The following is an 18,301-nucleotide window of genomic DNA, read 5'->3' as shown; positions in this document are numbered from 1 at the left end:
ATGCAAACATACAGGCTCTTAAAATGAACAAATTTTATAACAAAGAAAAAAATCCAGAAAACCAGAAAAATCCACCACCACACATACTACACAAAGCTTTGTGTAAATGCCAAAGAAGCTACCAAAAACTAGTAGTTGGAAGCTATAGTGAATTTAACAAAACTTTCTGTACTATTTTACGTTCCAACCTTTCATTAATAGAAGATCTTTTTCATTTTTATGAGGTCTGATGCCTGAAGTGGAGAAAGGAGACAGAGATGTCAGTGAACTCCCTATGATAATGCTTGGTGAAGTGATTGCATGGAAATGTGTGGATTTTTTTTTTTTTTTTTTTTTGCTTATATTTTGAGCTTCTACCAGCCAGCATTCATTCATTCATTTATTTACTTACTCATTCACTCACTCATGCATTCAGACTTCTGGTTCATAGTGTCAGCTAAAAGTTAAAGTCACAGCCATTGGCCAGAAAAAAAGAGAGCTGTGATACTGGCTAAGAGATCAACTGTGACTCCCAATGAGAGAAATTCCTCTAGAGATCTCTAAACACTGTCCTCTGGGAAACATAGGATGTAGAGAATAGCTGTGCACTCAGGGACATCAATTTATAGGCAGGAAGCTTTGCTTATGAGACTTAGAAGTTTCTGCAAGTTATAGATTGATGGTCAAGACTTTGGCTGCTGCTGGGAGAGGAGAAAGGCAATGAGATTCCAGAAGCTGACTGGGAAATCAACTGTTTATGCCTTTTAAATCTACTGGAAAATCCAAATGTCCCTTTCAAGGGACTTACTTCAAGACATCCCTTACAAGGCACCTTCTCCCATAGCCCTGCATTATGAAAGTATGTAAGTCCCATTTGCAGGAAATCTTACACCCAGAAACACACTCTCATTGATCTCTATCTTTGAAATATAGGTTCACACACAACATGTGCCTCAAAGACATAAAAGACCTGGCAACCCCCATGGCCAAGGTTAAGGTCACTATCTTCTAAAAGAAGTTAGTTTAGAGATTAGTCACACATCATGCAGGATAACCTTTGCCATTCCCTGCCCACCTTCTTTATGGTTAATTTCACAACAATCCCTTTCCTTTTCAAAAGTTTTGAGAAAAAAAAATCCTCTGCCTAATTTACATGTATGATTATATTAGCCTTTGCAAGAGTTCTAAAATGTATCTGAAGCTTATAGCTGGACATTTGCTTTATTAAATGATCAGCTGGAATACCTAAGATCCTTGCTTACTCCTGATTACATTTCTAAATGCAAGGACAGGAATATGAGACCTTCAACTTTTAAGTGGTCCATATTACCTTTTAGGTTCCGGAAATGAGATGGCCCTGGATCTGCATATCTCCTCTAAGGGTGTTAACAATTGAACTGGAGAATTATAAGCCTTAAAGTGTTGACCTTTTTTTTCTAAAATGTGTGAGCAAATTTCATGGAGTTGAACTGGATAACAAATGGCAAATATTGGACTATATGTTGAGTCATGCACACATGAGAACTGACAATCGTTAGCCATGTCTGTGGGGTATCATCATTGCAATTTGGAAATCACTTATTCAATGTGAGGGCAAAAAATAAATTAATTAAAAACTAATTTGTCAATGCATGTCTTTTAAAATACTCATTTCTATCTTTTATAAAACTATATTATTAAGCTATTCATAATCACTATATAATTTTATAACACTATATTATGAAGCAATTTATAATCACTATGTAATTCAGATTGGCCAGAAATATAAAATGAAGAAAATGCAGGTTTCTCACCTTCTTAGTATCTTCCCTTTCTTTCTTAGTATCCCTTTGGGTACTTTTTCTCTTTTTAAACAGAAAACTCCATTTGGACTGGTGTTTTTCTAAATTAGTCAACAAACAAGAAATAATAAATGTTCACCAGAAACCATATGTACTAATCAGCTCTAACATTGCTGTAAAGAAATACCTGAGACCAGGTAATTTATAAAGAAAAGACGTTTAATTTGCTCATGGTTGTGCAGGCTGTATAGGAAGCATGATGCTGGCCATCCGCTTAGCTTCTAGGGAGGCCTCAGGAAACTTACAATCATGGTGGAAGGCAAAGGAGAAGCAGGCTCATCTCACATGGCCAGAGCAGGATAAAGGGCCAGGGGAAGTGCTACACACTTTTATACAATCAGATCTCATGAGAACTTTGTCATGAGAATGGTACCAAGGGGGTGGTGCTAAATCATTCATGAAGGATCTACCCCCATTATCCAATCACTTCCCACCAAACCCCACCTCCAACGTTGGAGATTACAATTTGACATGAGATTTGGGAGGGGACAAAGATACAAGCCATATCATTCTGTTTCTGGCCTCTTCAAATCTCATGTCCTTCTCACGTTGCAAAATACAATCACCCCTTCTCAATAGTATTCCAAAGTTTTAACTCATTCCAGCATTAACTCAAAAGTCCAAAGTCTCATCTGAGACAAGGCAAGTATCTTCCTCCTGTGGACCTGTAAAATCAAAAACAACAGTAACATTACTCTCAAGATACAATGCAGATGCAGGCATTGGGTAAACATTGCCATTCCAAAAGGGAGAAATTGGCCAAAAGAAAGGGACTAAAGGCCCCAGGCAAGTCTGAAACATAGCAGGGCAGTTGTTAAATCTTAAAGCTCCAAAATAATCTCCTTTGACTCCATGTCTCACATCCAGGCCACACTGACCCAAGGAGTGGGCTCCCAAAGCCTTGGTTAGCTCTGCTCCTATGGCTTACCAGGGCCCAGCCCTCACAGCTGCTCTCACAGTTGTGTGCTGCTCTCAGTGTTGAGTGCCTGTGGCTTTTCAGGTGCAGGATGCAAGCTGTCAGTGGATCTACCATTCTGGGGTCTGGAGGATGGTGGCACTCTTCCATAGCTCCACTAGGCAGTGCCTCAGTGGGGACTCTGTGTGGGGGCTCCAACTCCACACTTCCCTTCTGCACTGTCCCAGTAGATGTTCTCTGTGAGGGCCCTACTCCTGCAACAGGCCTCTGCTTGGACATCTAGGCTTTTCTATACATCCTCTGAAATCTAGGCAGAAGCTGCCAAACCTCAACACTTGCATTCTGTGCACCTGCAGGCTTAATGCCACATGGAAACCACCAAGGCTTACAGTTTGCACACTTGAGCTGTACTTGGGCCCCTCTGAGCCACAGCTGGAGCTGAAGCAGCTGGGATGCAGGCAGCAGTGTCCTGAGACTGCATAGGGCAGCAGGAGATGGGAGGCCTTGGCCATGACCCAGGAAATCATTCTGTATTCCTAGGCCTTTGGGCCTGTGATGGGCCGGGCTGCCACAAAGTTCTTTGAAATGCCTTCAAGGCCTTTTCCCCATTGTCTTGGCTATCAGCTCTTGCCTTCCTTTCAGTTATGCAAATTTCTGCAAGTGCCTTGAATTGCTCCCCTGAAAATGGACTTTTTTTTGCTGCCACATGGCCAGGCTGCAATTTTTTCAAACTTTTATGCTCCTTCCCTTTTAAATATAAGTTCCAGTTTTACCTCATTTCTTTGCTCATGCATATGAGCTCTTAGAAGCAGCCAGGTTAAATCTTGAACACTTTGCTGCTTAGAAATTTCTTCCCCCAGATACCCTAAATCATCACTCTAAATTTCAAAGTTCCACAGATCCTTAGGGCAGGAGCACAATGCCATCCTGTTCTTTGCTAACACATAACAAAAGTAACCTTTGCTCCAGTTCCCAATAAATTCCTCAACTCCGTCTGAGACCTCATCAGCCTCGTCATCTCTGTCCATATCACTATCAGCATTTAGGTCACAACAATTTAACAAGTCTCTAGGAAATTCCAAGCATTCCCTCATCTTCCTTTCTTTTCCTGAGTCCTCCACACTCTTCCAACTTCTGCCCATTATTCAATTCCAAAATTCCTTCCACATTTTCAGATATCTTTATAGCAATGTCCCACTCCTTTTACCAATTTTTTGTATTATTCAGTTTTCACATTGCTCTAAAGAAATACCTGAGACTGGGTAATTTATAAAGAAAAAAGGTTTAATTGGCTCACGGTTCTACGGGCTATATAGGAAGCATGATGCTGGCATCCACTCAGCTTCTGGGGAGGCCTCAGGAAACTTACAATCATGACAGAAGACAAAGGGGAAACAGGCTTGTCTTCCATGGCCAAAGCAGGAGGAAGTTGTGGGGAGGTGCCACACACTTTTAAACAACCAGATCTCATGAGAACTCTATCATGAGAACCACACCAAAGGGATGGTGCTAAACCATTCATGAAGGATCCATCCCCGTGATCCAATTACCTCCCACCAGGCCCTACCTGCAACATTGGAGATTATGATTTGACATGAGATTTGGGTGGGGACACAGATGCAAACCATATCACCATATAGACACGAAGCATACCACATCCTTCTAAACCTATGATTAGATCTTCCTACCCTGCCAGATGGGATGTGCCCTACACTGTGAAAGTATCTAAGTCCCATTTGATGGCAATTTTACTTTCTCTGTGTTCCCTAGCACTTAGTACATATCTTAGAACATTGATTTATACTAGATTGTATTTATACATAATTTTCTGATACATACCATTATATCTCAATTTTCATATTGTCTTCTCTCACATCCTGGTTCCCCATTTGGTGCATGTGTGTTTCCATTGGCTTGTGTATTTCAAACTTCATCAAAGAATACTACCATCTCAATTCCAAATTTTTAAAAATTAGGTTTTCATTGATATTATTGTCCAGTTAATTTATTTACTAAGGTTGCCATAACAAAATACCACAGAATGGATGGCTTAAACAGAAATGTATTTTCTCACAGTTCTGGAGGCTAGAAGTCCAAGATCAAGGTGTCAGCAGGGTTGGTTTCTCCAGAGGCCTCTGGAGAGGCTTGCAAATGGCTGCCTTCTTGCTCTCTCCACATGGCCTTTCCTCTGAGAGTTTGCACTCCTGGTGTCTCTCTCTTCTTAAAAGGACACCAATCCTATTGGATTTGGACTCTGCCCTTATGATCTTATTTAACCCTAAGTTCCTCCTTAAAAGCCCTATCTCCAATTACAATCACATTAGGGCTTAGAGCTTTCATATATGAATTTGGGGCATAATTTATTCCACAATACCTGGTGTGGCAGGCAGCATATTTAAATGTCCCCTAAATTTCCTTCCCCCTGATGAACATGCTTCCTCACTTTAAAGATGATGGATTTTTTTTTTTTTTTTTTGACAGAGTCTCCCTCTGTCGCCCAGGCTGGAGTGCAGTGGTGCGATCACAGCTCACTGCAAGCTCTGCCTCCTGGGTTCACACCATTCTCCTGCCTCAGTCTCCCGAGTACTGGGACTACAGGTGCCCACCACCATGCCTGGCTAATTTTTTTGTATTTTTGGTAGAGACAGGGTTTCACCATGTTACCCAGGATGGTCCCAATCTCCTGACCTTGTGATCCACCCACCTCGGCCTCCCAGAGTGTTGGGATTACAGGCGTGAGCCACTGTGCCTGGGCTAAAGGTGATGGATTTTATACTCCTGTGACTCAGTTACACTATATGACAGACTATACCTCCAGATAGTGAGATTATCCAGGTGGGCCAAGCCTAACTCTCAAACTCTTTAAAAGCAAAGAGTTTTCTCTGGCCAGTAGCAGAAGGAAAAATCAAAGAGACTTTATTTGATAGAAATATGATGTAAAGGAGGTTCTCTGTTGCTGAAAAGAGGGGTGCCACAAGTGCTAGAGAGTGGCCTGTAAGAGCTGACACCTACCCTGCAGAGCTGTCAAGACAATATCTACCTCAGTCCTACAGTTGCAAAGAAATAAATTCTACCTACAACCTGAATGAATCTGGAAGTGGATTCTTACCCAGAGACTCTAGAAGAGCACTCAGTCCAGTTGACACCTTGATTTCAGCTTTGTGATGCCTTGAGCAGAGAATCCAATCATGTCATGCAGGACTTTTGATCAACAGAACGGTGAAATAATAAGTGGATGTTATTTTAAACTGCTAACCACATGGAAATCTGTTACATAGAAATAGAATACTGATACACCTAGGTATTAACAGGTTATCTGGGCCAACCATAGAGCCATGGAAACAAGTCATTGGAGCTAACTCTTCCTCTTCTAGTAATACAAAACAAAAGAAAATCCACATATCCTCTCCTTGCTCCATTAGGGAGAAAATAAAATTTTATTCTCCTCTCAGACTTCAAAGACTTGTTTCAGAGGGATCCCTGACTGAAATTTTGATCCACAGTATGTTTAAGAAAATACTGTAATTTATAAGTTTCTGTGAGTTTTGTGTGTGTGTGTAATACTGAAGCTGGAGGCTTTTGGATTTAGCAAAGGCCATTCTGAGGTTTTTCAAATGCAGAAATAGATCAAAAGCTGTTTGGGTGGGGACTATGCAGACAGAGAGCAAAGCATAATAAAGGAGGAAGATTTGGGAATGCAAGGGTTGGGAAGATCAGGACTGACAGCTGCAGATTGAGGGCAAGGAGAGGTAAGTTACATGGCAGGTTCTCAGGAGAAAAGACAGACCATGTGAAAGTCCTAGCAGGCAAATGTCTTTGGAGAAAAATTAAATTAAAGGACAATTGAATGAATATATATTAATTTGTTCTCTTGACTGAACTCTGCGGTTCTCTCCCTCTTTGACCCCAAAACTTCAGTCAAAGGCTATGAGACCTTTATGTGAGAGGGGAATGAAGGGCAAGTCTAATAAAGAGGACTGTAATGTTTCCTAACTCAACACTCTACTGATATCAACATAGTGGCAGCAGCATCTCACAGAGACAGGACAAAATCTCAGAGCTGCAGTCAGTGAAACTAGCAGAGGCTCAGGTCCAAGCCAAGGCCTGCAGACAGAACCTCATGATAAGAGAGAAGCAGCCTGCAATGGCTGTGATGGAGAATGCCTAAACAGAAATACAAATCCCTAGGACAAGGTTTCTGAGCCTTGGCACTATTAACATCTGGGGCCCAATAATTCTTGGTTGTGAGGTGCCATCCTGAACATCAGAGGATGTTTAGCAGCAACCCAGGTCTCTACCTCTAGCACCACTCTTCTCCCTAGTTGTAACAATCAAACAGGTTTTACACTTTTACAAATATCCTCTATGGGCAAAATCACCTGGGTTAAGAACCATTGTCCTGAACCAGTCCTTTCAGAGACACTGGGAGAAGCTCTGGACATCTGCGAAACATGGAATGTTGACTTAAAGCCATAGGACTGAAGAACTCCAGGGTGAAGACAACTGAGTTACAGTAATATAAGCAGAAATGTAGGGTCAGAAAGAATTTGGGAGCTAGGGGTGGTTGTGCCTTTATGTTTAGGTGTTTATGTTTAAAGGGAGCACTCACTGGTCTCTAAAACACTTTTTTTCCTCCAGGAAATAAAGTTCTGAGGTTCTGTCACCATTAGCAGGATATGCTGTTTGCCCAATTCCAATATACTTTTCCTTTTTAAAAAAACCCTGAGTATTTAATTGAAATAACCAAAATGAAGACCCAAAATGAGTTTCTTCAATTTTGGTTTCCAACAGAGAAAGACTGTGATTTGGTTCAAGCCACTTGTGAGCTGTCTGCCTGCCACGGGTGCTGCATTTATAGCACCCTTGATTAGATGTGACATTTTCTCACTCTGAGTATTTTGCCCGTATTTGAAGAGATCCACACAGGGGACCTTATTAAAATCTGCAGAAGCCTGTGAATACGTGAGGATGCACTTATGTGAAGGGGAGGGAGAGAATGGATTTTTATCTTCTGGGAATCTGGTGGTTTTATTTTATAGGAGCTTACAAAGGAATGAACAAGAGGAAAGAAGATTCTGGTCTCACTTAAAATGGACTGCAGTACCTCCTCTGCTTGAAATTCAAAGAAGCCAAGGTAAGCAGAGTTGAAATTGTTTTCATGGCTCACTAAAGTGAGATCTGCTTCTGTTAAACTCTAGATTCTTCTGCTAATTACAGTGAAGAGATGTGGATGGCACAGAGCAACAGATCACAGTGATACCATGTTTGCTAGGATGCACACATTCAAATCTGTTCCTGCTCACAAAAGATGTGACTTCCACTCCTCCCAGTCCTATTTGTTCCTGATTTGGTTTTCCATTAAGCAAGTTGGGCCCCAGGAAGATAGAATGGAGATAAGGTTCCAATACAAAGCTATTAAAGAATTTGAAGTAGGGCTGGGCGCAGTGGCTCACGCCTGTAATCCCAGCAGTTTGGTAGGCTGAGGTGGGCGGATCACCTGATGCCAAGTGTTCCAGACCAGCCTGGCCAACATGGTGAAACCCCGTCTCTACTAAAAATACAAAAAAATAGCCAGGCACAAAAGTGCTTGCCTGTAGTCTCAGCTACTTGGGAGGCTGAGATGGGAGAATCACTTGAAATCCAGAGGTGGAGGTTTCAGTGAGCCAAGACCATGCCATTGCACTCTAGCCTGGGTGACAAGGGTGAAACAGGAACGAAGGAAGGAAGGAAGGAAGGAAAGAAAGAAAGAAAAGAGAAGAGAAAAGAAGAGGAAAAAAGAAAAGAAAAAAGAGAAAAGAAAAGAAAAAGAAAGAATGTGCAGTAGGAAAATTTGTCTTCAATCTCACTTTTGTGTCCCCTTTTCTATCTTGGGCTGGTCCTCTCCTCCCATGCTTGTTCTAGGCCTTCTATATCTAATGTTATAGATTTATCATTTTAAGTGAAGCAGCTCATTCACAGCACTTTTGAAAACCACGTGACTCTTCTTCTACCCTGACTCAAACACACACAAACCTCATATGATTGGATCAGGTGCAGGAACATGAATGAAGACAGCAGTTACGACAGGAGAGAAAAGATGAGCCGGATTCATCAGAAATACCTCAGGAACTTACTTATAATAAGTGGTAAAGTATTTTGTTCCTTTTTTAGCCATTATAAATAGGATTGCTTTCCTGGCTTCCTTTTTAAGTAGTAGATGTATAGACATAAAGACAGAATAGAGAGCCCCAAAATAAATCTACATACCCCACGTTGAACTGATCTTCAACAAGCATGCCAAGAACACAAAATGAGGAAAGGGTAGCAGTTTTGATTAACGGTATTGGGAAAACTGAATGTCCACGACAGAAAAATGAAAATGGACCCTTATCTCACACCACATATAGAAATCAACTCAAAATGGATTAAAGACTTAAATGTAAGACCTGAAACTGTAAAACTCTAGAAAAATAGGGGAAAAGCTTCTTGGCATTGGATATCACACCAAAAGCACAGGCAACAAAAGCAAAAAAGACAAGAGGGCTTATATCTGACTAAAAGGTTTCTGAACAGCAAAGGAAACAATCAACAGGGTAAAAAGACAACCTACAGAATGGAGAATATATTTTTCAAACCATGTATCTGATTAGAAATTAATATCCAAAATATAAGAAATGTAGCTCAATAGAAAGCAATAGAAATAGCTCAATAGAAAAACAAACAAAAACCAAAATCCCAAATAACTCAATTTAAAAATGGGTAAAGGACCTGAATAAACATTTCTCAAAAGAAGACACCTACTGGTCAGTAGATGTACAAAAAGAGACTTCAATAATCATTAGAGAAATGCAAACTACACAATGAGATATCACTTCACCTGTTAGAATGGCCATTATCAGATGGACGAAAGATAATAAGTTTTGGGGAGGATGTGAAGAACAGAGAACCCTAGTATGCTATTGGTGGGAATGTAAATTACTATAGTCGTTATGGAAAACAGTATATAAGTTCCACAAAAAAAAAAAAAAAAAAAATAGAACTGCCTTATAATCTAGCAATCCCACTTGTGGGTATATATGCAAAGGAAATCAAATCAATATTCCAAAGAAATATGTGCATTCCCATGTTCATTTCAGCATTACTCACAATAGACAAGCTATGGAATCAACCTAAGTGTTCATAACAGATATATATAGATATATATATTCATATATAGATATACACACACGCATACACACATATATTTACAGAAATACATATATAACATATATATATATATAATGGACCATATATATTTACATAATGGACTATGTGTGTGTGTGTGTGTGAATGTGTGTGTGTAATGGAATATTATCCAGCCTTAAAAAAAAGAAATCCTGCCATTTAGGACAACACGGTGAATGTGGAGAACAGTACGCTAAGTGAAATAAACCAGTCACAGAAAGTCAAATCCTGCATGATCATACTTACATAATCTAAAAATCTCAAACTCAATGGTGTTTACCAGGGGCAGAGAGGAAGGGACATGGGAAGATGATGGTTGTATTAGCCCATTTTCACACTGCTAATAAAGACATACCCGAGACTGGGAAGAAAAACAGATTTAATTAGACTTACAGTTCCACGTGGCTGAGGAGGCCTCTGAATCAAGGCAGGAGGTGAAAGGCACTTCTAACATGGCAGTGGCAAGAGAAAAATGCGAAGGATGCAAAAATGAACACCCTTGATAAAACCATCAGATCTCTTGAGACTTATTCACTACCACAAGAACAGTATAGGGGAAACCGCCTCCATGATTCAAATTATCTCCCACCAGGTCCCTCCCACAACACATGAAAATTATGGAAGTAAAATTCAAGATGAGATTTGGGTGGGGACACAAAGCTGAACCACAGTATTCTGCCCCAACCCCTCCAAGTCTCATGACCTCATATTTCAAAGCCAATCATGCCTTTTCAACAGTCCCCCAAAGTTTTAACTCATTTCAGCATTAACCCAAATGTCCACAATCCAAAGTCTCATCTGAGATAAGGCAAGTACCTTCCACCTATGAGCCTGAAAAATCAAAAGCAAGCTAGTTACTTCCTAGATACAATGGGGGTATAGGTATTGGGTAAATATAGCCATTCCAAAGGGAAGAAATTGGCAAAAACAAAGAGGCTACAAGACCCATGCAAGTCCAAAACCCAGTGAGGCAGTCAAATTTTAAAGCTCCAAAATAGGCTGGGCATGGTGGTTCATGCCTGTAATCCCAGCACTTTGGAAGTCTGAGGCAGGCAGATCACAAGGTCAGGAGATCGACACCAGCCTGGCCAACATGGTGAAACCCCGTCTCTACTAAAGATACAAAAAAATAGCTGGGCATGGTGGTGTAGTTCTGTAATCCTGGCTACTCAGGATGCTGAGGCAGGAGAATTGCTTGAGGTGGAGGTTGTAGTGAGCTGAGATTGCATCATTGCACTCCAGACTGGGTGACAGGGTGAGACTCTGTCTCAAAAACAAAGCTCCAAAATGATCTCCTTTGACTCCAGGTCTCACATCCGGGTCATGCCGATGCAAGAAGTGGGTTTCCATGGTCTTGGGCAGCTCTGCCTCTGTGGCTTTTTTGAGTATAGCCTCGCTCCTGGCTGCTTTCACAGGTTGGTGTTGAGTGTCTCTGGCTTTTCCAGGCTCAAGGTGCAAGCTGTTGGTGGATCTATCATACTGGGGTCTGGAGGACAGTGACTCTCTTTTCACGGTTCCATTAGGCAGTGCCCCAGTAGCAGTTCTGTGTGGGGGCTTCAACCCCACATTTCCCTTCTGCACTGCCCTAGCAGAGGTTCTCCATGAGGGCCCCGCCCCTGCAGCAAACTTTTGCCTGGACATCCAGGCATTTCCATACATTTTCAGAAATCTAGGCAGAGGTTCTCAAACCTCAATTCTTGACTTCTGTGCACCTGCAGGCTCAACACTACATGGAAGCTGCCAAGGCTTGAGGCTTGAAGCACCCTTTGAAGCAACAGCCTGAGCTGTACCTTGGCCCCTTTTAGTCACAGCTAGGATGCAGGGCATCAAGTCCCTAGACTGCACACAGCATGAGGACCCTGGGCTCAGCCCACAAAACCATTTTCTCCTAGGCTTCCAGGCCTTTGATGGGAGGGGCTGCCATGAAGACCTCTGACATGCCCTGGATACACTTTCCCCATTGTCTTGGGGTTAACATTCAGCTCCTCATTACTTATGTAAATTTCTGCAGCTGGCTTGAATTTCTCCTCAGAAAATGTGGTTTTCTTTTTTATCACATTGTCAGGCTGCAAATTTTCTAAACTTTTATGTTCTGCTTCCCTTATAAAACTGAATGCCTTTAACAGCATCCAAGTCACCTCTTGAATGTGTTGCTGTTTAGAAATTTTTTCTGCCAGATACCCTAAATCATCTCTCTCAAGTTCAAAGTTCCACAAATCTCTAGGGCAGGGGCAAAATGCCACCAGTCACTCTGGTAAAACATAACAAGAGTCATCTTTGCTCCAGTCCCCAACAAGTTCCTCATCTCCATCTGAGACCACCTCAGCCTGTACCTTATTGTCCATATCACTATCAGTATTTTGGGCAAAGCCATTCAGTAAGTCTCTAGAAAGTTCCAAACTTTCCCATATTTTCCTGGCGGCTTCTGAGCCTTCCAAACTGTTCCAACCTCTGTTTGTTACTCAGTTCGAAAGTTGCTTCCACATTTTGGGTTATCTTTTCAGTACTCTACTGGTACCAATTTATTGTATTAGTCTGTTTTCATGGTGCTGATAAAGACATACCCAAGACTGGGAAGAAAAAGAGGTTTAATTGGACTTACAGTTCCACATAGCTAGGGAGGCCTCAGAATCATGGCAGGAGGTGAAAGGCACTTCTTACATGGCGGCAGCAAGAGAAAATGAGAAAGATGCAAAAGTGGAAACCCCTGATAAACCCATCAGATCTCGAGACTTATTCACTACCATGAGAACAGTAAAGGGGGAAACCACCCCCATGATTCAAATTATCTCCCACCGGGTCCCTCCCACAACATGTGGGAATTATGGAAATATAATTCAAGATGAGATTTGGGTGGGGACACAGAGCCAAACCGTATCAATGGTCAAAAAGTACAAAGTTTCAGTTATGCAAGATAATAAAGCTCTGGAGATTCTGGAGATGTGATGTACAACAACGTGACACTATAGTTAACAATATTGTACTGTATATTTGAAATTTGCTAAGAAGGTAGATATTAAGTGGTCTCAACACACACACACACCAATATAACTATGTGAGGTGATGGATATGTTAATTAGCTTGATTGTGGTGAATATTTCACAATGTATACACGTACCAATTCATCCAGTTGTATAATTTAAATATATACAATTTTTTAACTGGCAGTTATACATCAGTGAAGTTGAAAAAAAGTGGTGAAGCAACGGGTATAAACAATGGCAGCTGAAGCCAAGACTATGAGTCTGAGTTGGTCTGAAGAAGAGGAAGTGGAGGCAACGCCATGAGTCATAAGAAGCAGGTCATTGATTTCCTTAGCAAATATTTATTGAGCACTTGCTAATGTGCCACACACAGCTTCAGGTCTGGAGACAAGACAGTAAAAAAAGTAGGCAGAGTCCCATCTCACGGAGCTGACATTCCTGGAGAGTGATTAAGGCAATGAAGAGGTAAACAAATACAGAAAATAATATTAGATAATGACGAGTGCTATAAAGAAAACAAAACAGGGAAAAATGATAGTGTGACCTCCAGGGGTGGGGCAGTGGTAGAGGGGCACTATGGATTGGTGTGGTCAGGGAAGGACTCTCTGAAGAGAGGAGATTTCAGCTGAGTCCTGAGTGACACAAAGAAATAAGCACAGGGAGGCTCAGTAGAAAGAACATTCCACACAGAAGGCCCAGCAAACACAAAGGCCCTGAAGAGGGGGTGAGCATCATGCACACTCAAAAGAAAGAAAGAGGGGCTGTGTGACTGGAACACAGAGAGCAAGAAGAGTGCTACAGAATGAAATAAAAATGGTAGTAAGGGGAAAATCACCCAGGCTTTGTAGGTCAAAATGAAGAAAACTCAGGGTCTTATCCTGAGTGAAATGGGAAGCTGTTGTAAGCAGGAAAGTGACATGAGGGGACTTATGTTTGAAGTAGATCATTTGATGAAGAACAGAGTGTAAGGAAGGCAAGAATGGAAGCAGGAGAACAGGGAGGCCACTGACACTTTAATGTCCAGGTGAGTGAGGAAGAGGTTGCACAAGGGCAGGGTAGTGGGGATAGAGAGAAGCAGAGGTTGGTGTATAGGGGGCACCTTTTAGCAGTTTGCTATGGGCAGGGCTCTCTAAGGAGGAAAGGGCTTTAGCAAATATTCAAATACCTGTTGCTTTTCACATTTTTTCCCCAAAGTTATTGAGGTATAGTTGACAGTTAAAAATTGTACATATTTAAGTTATACAACTGATGAATTGATATGTGTATCCGTTGTGAAATCTTCACCACAATCAAGCTAATTAACACATCTCCCACTTCACATAGTTACCTTTTGTGTATGTGTGTTGAGAATACTTAAGATCTACCTTCTTAGCAAACTTCAAGTATATAGTACAATATTGTTAACCACTGTCACATTGTTGTGTATTAGGTCTCCAGAACTTCATTATCTTGCACAACTGAATAGACCACAGGGAAAAAAATAAATAAATAAACCAATAAAAAGACTCAATTTCAATTTCTGTTGAGAAAGCAGTAGAGAAATGCTCACTCTCATGCATTACACAATGGTACAAACCCTGCAGAGGATAGGGCTTCCTGATGGATTAGATGTAGGAAGAGGATAGATAGAAAAATAAAAAATGATGTCTAAACTTTTAGCTTGAGCAACTGGATGGTTTATGATGTTATTGACTGAGATGGAGAAGACCACACAAAGAACAGGTAAGAGAATAAATGGGTAAACAGGGGATCAATTCCAATCCAGTTAGTTTAAGTTCAATTTTAGATGTGTTATATTTGAGATCCCTATTACACAGTCAAGTGACCATACCAACAGGAAATTGTATATGCAGGTTTAGAGCACAAGGCTAGAGAAGTATATTTTGAACTCAGCAGATTAGCTATGGTATCAAAATCATGGCCTAAATGTCCTTCTACATGCTTGCTACCTCCAAAACCCTCTACAGTGTACCTGAGATAGACCATAGTGGTTCTCAAACTGTGAGGCTCATAAGAATCACTGGGAGAGACTTAAAAAAATCTATATTCTTAGGTCTTAGCACCAGAGATTCTGATTATGCATGCAAGCATTGAGGTGGACCCAAGTATTGATCTGAGATACATATTAAAAATGAAGATTTTCTGGGGTATTTTTTAAAATGAAGATTCATTCTGATGCCAGTAGTCTGAAGGCTACACTATGTGAAAGAGCCATAGAATTCTTCAGAGACCAATTAAATAACCTGGGGATATGTTTTCAATTTCTATAAATGATCAGCACTTAGATGGACCTGGAACATTGGCTAAGTATTTTATGTTCACGAACTCACTTAATTCTTTCTTTTCCTAAATTTTTATTTTTTAATAGGTAATAAATTCACATGGTTAAAAGTCAAAATAATATAAAAAGAGAGATATTAAACAGTATTGTTCCCACTATTCTCATCCATTTTATTTCCAGCTCTGTGTCCTGTAAGGAATACTATTTCTATTATCTTCTTTTGGATATTAAAAATATTTCTTTCTGAAAATATAGCAAATACAAATATATTCTCTCCCACCAACTTCTCATCTTTCTTACTTAAAAGGAAGCCCATTATACATAGTGTCTGCTCCTGTTTTCAGCATAAATGCCAGAGATCTTTCCACGTCAGCATACAGAAAGCACCATCATTCTTTGCATTATAGCAGCATAATATTTTGTGGTGTGCATACATCATGGCTTATTTCATTAGTACCCTGTTAATGAGCAGTTGAATTGTCTATCTTTTGCTATTAATGAAGGCTCATATTAATATGCATTCATTATTTCATGTATATACGTGTAATCTGTAGGATAAATTCCCAGAAGTGGAATTGCTGGGTCAAAGGGTAAATGCATTTGTAATTTCGAAAAAGATTGCCAAATTGCCCTCTGCAGGGGTTGTACCATTTTGCACTCCTACCAGCAATGTATCAGAGTGCCCATTTCTCTGCAACCTTGCCAACAGAGTGTGTTAAACTTTTGGGTTTTTGCCAATCTGATAGGTGAGAAATGTTATTTCAGTGTAATTTCACTTTGCTTTGTCTCTGATGAGTGAAATAGAGCCTTTATATATATATATATAAGGGGTCTTTGTATTTTTTTCCATAAACTCTCTATTGATGAACTTTTTGGCCTGTTTCTTCTCAATTTCTTGGAGCTCTTTATATATGAAAGAGATGAGCTCTTTGTGCTATGACACAGCTATTTTCGGTTTTTCTTTCATATTTGATTTGCATATCTTTAAAATATATTTAAATGGTTCCATTTTTCTTTATGTCCTCTGAATTTTGAGTAATATTTTAAATGTATCAGTTTTTTTTGTGTGGCCCCTGGATTTTAAGTAATTGTTAAAAGGCCTTCCCCTGCTCCAAAGTTATAAAAGAATTCACTCATTCCCTTTATTGTTTCAACAATCCTCTAAGTAGGTCTTATTCACCTTCTTTTATGAATGAGGAAACTGAAATTCAGGGCTTACAGTAGGTCTCTCAAAGAGTAAGAGTAAGAACATGATTCAAAGAGTAAGAAAATGAATTTCTTTTCTCAGTGTCACTTTAGAAACATTTTGCAGGAAAACTTCTGCAAAATATTATCTAGGTTGCTAAATAATATGATCCTGTTATTTCTGAGGCTTTAAATAAACAGAACAGCTCAGGTTTTGTCAACATTAATGTTTGCATTGAAACAAATACAAAAAGTCTCCCAAATCTTATAAACATCGATGCTTGAAGCCAACATGTTGAAACTGCCAGGACCCATGCGCACCACCTACGGACGTCAGCAAATGTCCCTTTTAATTGAACGCTCAAAAGGATATCTGCGGGCAAGCAGAGAGTCCCTGCAGTGGCCACGCTGGACTGCATTAAGGGACACCTGGAATCCATGGCAGCCCTTTGTCCCTGTCTCTCCCTTTCTTTCTGCCAGAGCCAGCAGGGAAGGAGAGTGCTGACGTGTCTATTGAGGACTAGGAAAAATACTCGGTTTGAGAGCCAGTCCTGTGAAGGAGGATGACCCAGTTGAAGGTTTAAACCTGCAATCTCCTCTCCCTACCAAACTCCAAAACCCTGAGAGTCCAGTGTCCACATAAAAAGGTTATCGAGAGATTCATCTTGTGCAAACGGCAGGAGAAATGATTTATCAAGGTCACCTTTCAGACCCAGAGTTTGTGACAGGTGTTCCTCAAGGATCAACTCTGATCAGTTGGTAAGCACTGCCTAGAGCATGTGGTTGAGATGAACTCAGAGGCCACGTCTAGGCACAGTGCTACAGAGTGCTGGGATTCACAAGTGATGTCAGCTGAGAACATAGTAAGAGAAAAAATTTGCATCCCTGCCAAGCCTCTGCCAATATTGACTGAAAACATTATAATTCATTTATAGAATCAAGACCTGATAGAAATGACTGCGATATGCTTGCCCATCAAAAATGCCAAAGTTTTAGAATGCTTGGTTCTGAAGGAGCTGGTTCATTTTCCAGAGGGTGATACTTATTATCTAAAAGGCTGCCTTGTGTTTGATTTTCCTTACCCTGAATTTACACACTCCATTACCTTCTCTAAAATCCAGTGCTTCAGGACATAACACAGTGTATTCCAACAGTAGATGTTCAATGAACTCTGAACTGAATCATATCACATACAGCAGGTTAAGTTTAAAAAGATACTTTGCACATATTCACATATTCATTCAGCATGACTTGATTGAATAATTAGATACAGTCTCTAAGGTATAGATTTTTCCCAAATGCATACATTAAAAGTTTTAACTTTTGATGAAGGGCAATGTATTAATTTTTTTCATTTATAGCTCATGCTTTTTGTATTAAGTCTGAAAACTCTTCGCCTATACTAACTGTTGAAAGGTTCTGTTTTCTTTTCTAAAACATTTATATTAACACTAAGAGAGATGTTCCTTTTTATTGCTGGACATGGGTCAGAGTTCTAGCTCTTATATTGTCTTCACTAACACCACACTGGCAGTGACCTTGCTATTTCTGGGCAATGGTGAAAGTCCCAACTCAACATGAAGCTTCCTCTGGCACCACTCTGATGAGGAGAGGGAGAGGTACCTTATTACTGCAAGGTAGAGTGGAAGTGTAGACTCCTGATGTGAACTCCACTGACACTGTAACAAGGAGGGGTCCTTGTCACTGACTGGTAGGGATGGAAATCCCGGCTCCCTACTTGGCCTTCTCTGACTGCCCCTGCAAAGATGCTGGGGTACCTCATTTCAGCCTTGATGATAGAAGTCTAAGCTCCCCACTTGGTATTTGCTGCCATGGGGTGGGTGGGGCTAGCTATATGTAGTCTTTTCTGTAGTGTTTGACTGGAGTTAGAGAAAGTATTGTCTGAATGTTT

The 18,301-nt window shown here is 40.5% G+C and overlaps 1 long non-coding RNA gene across 2 annotated transcripts in view; it reads right to left on the bottom strand.

Moving 5' to 3' along the window:
* Positions 1-1,983: 1,983 nt before the first annotated feature.
* The window catches only part of LOC129143604 (uncharacterized), a 213,199-nt gene continuing 196,881 nt past the window's right edge, over positions 1,984-18,301 (bottom strand). For both annotated transcript variants that reach the window (XR_010155541.1, XR_008547227.1), the window contains exon 3: positions 1,984-2,485. This is a non-coding gene — a long non-coding RNA (uncharacterized LOC129143604). The remainder of the gene's footprint in view (positions 2,486-18,301) is intronic.

The sequence above is a fragment of the Pan troglodytes genome, chromosome 2, assembly GCF_028858775.2.
Source record: "Pan troglodytes isolate AG18354 chromosome 2, NHGRI_mPanTro3-v2.0_pri, whole genome shotgun sequence".
Taxonomy (NCBI): Eukaryota; Metazoa; Chordata; class Mammalia; order Primates; family Hominidae; genus Pan; species Pan troglodytes.
The sequence above is the reverse complement of the archived record's forward strand: the minus strand, read 5'-3'. Positions and strand labels throughout refer to the sequence as shown.